Below are 407 nucleotides of genomic sequence, written 5' to 3'. Positions count from 1 at the left end.
GATGGTTGGATGAACAGATGGATGAACAGATGGATGGTTGGATGAACAGATGGATGGATGGATGAGCAGATGGATGGTTGGATGAACAGATGGATGGATGGATGAACAGATGGATGGATGGATGAACAGATGGATGGTTGGATGAATGGATGGATGAACAGATGGATGGTTGGATGAACAGATGGATGGTTGGATGACCAGATGGATGGTTGGATGAACAGATGGATGAACAGATGGATGGTTGGATGAACAGATGGATGGATGGATGAGCAGATGGATGGTTGGATGAACAGATGGATGGTTGGATGAACAGATGGATGGTTGGATGAACAGATGGATGGATGGATGAACAGATGGATGAACAGATGGATGGTTGGATGAACAGATGGATGGATGGATGAGCAGAT

Source organism: Poecilia latipinna, unplaced genomic scaffold (assembly GCF_001443285.1).
Source record: "Poecilia latipinna isolate Pla-1442-1.1 unplaced genomic scaffold, P_latipinna-1.0 Scaffold31, whole genome shotgun sequence".
NCBI classification, from domain to species: domain Eukaryota; kingdom Metazoa; phylum Chordata; class Actinopteri; order Cyprinodontiformes; family Poeciliidae; genus Poecilia; species Poecilia latipinna.
The sequence above is the reverse complement of the archived record's forward strand: the minus strand, read 5'-3'. Positions refer to the sequence as shown.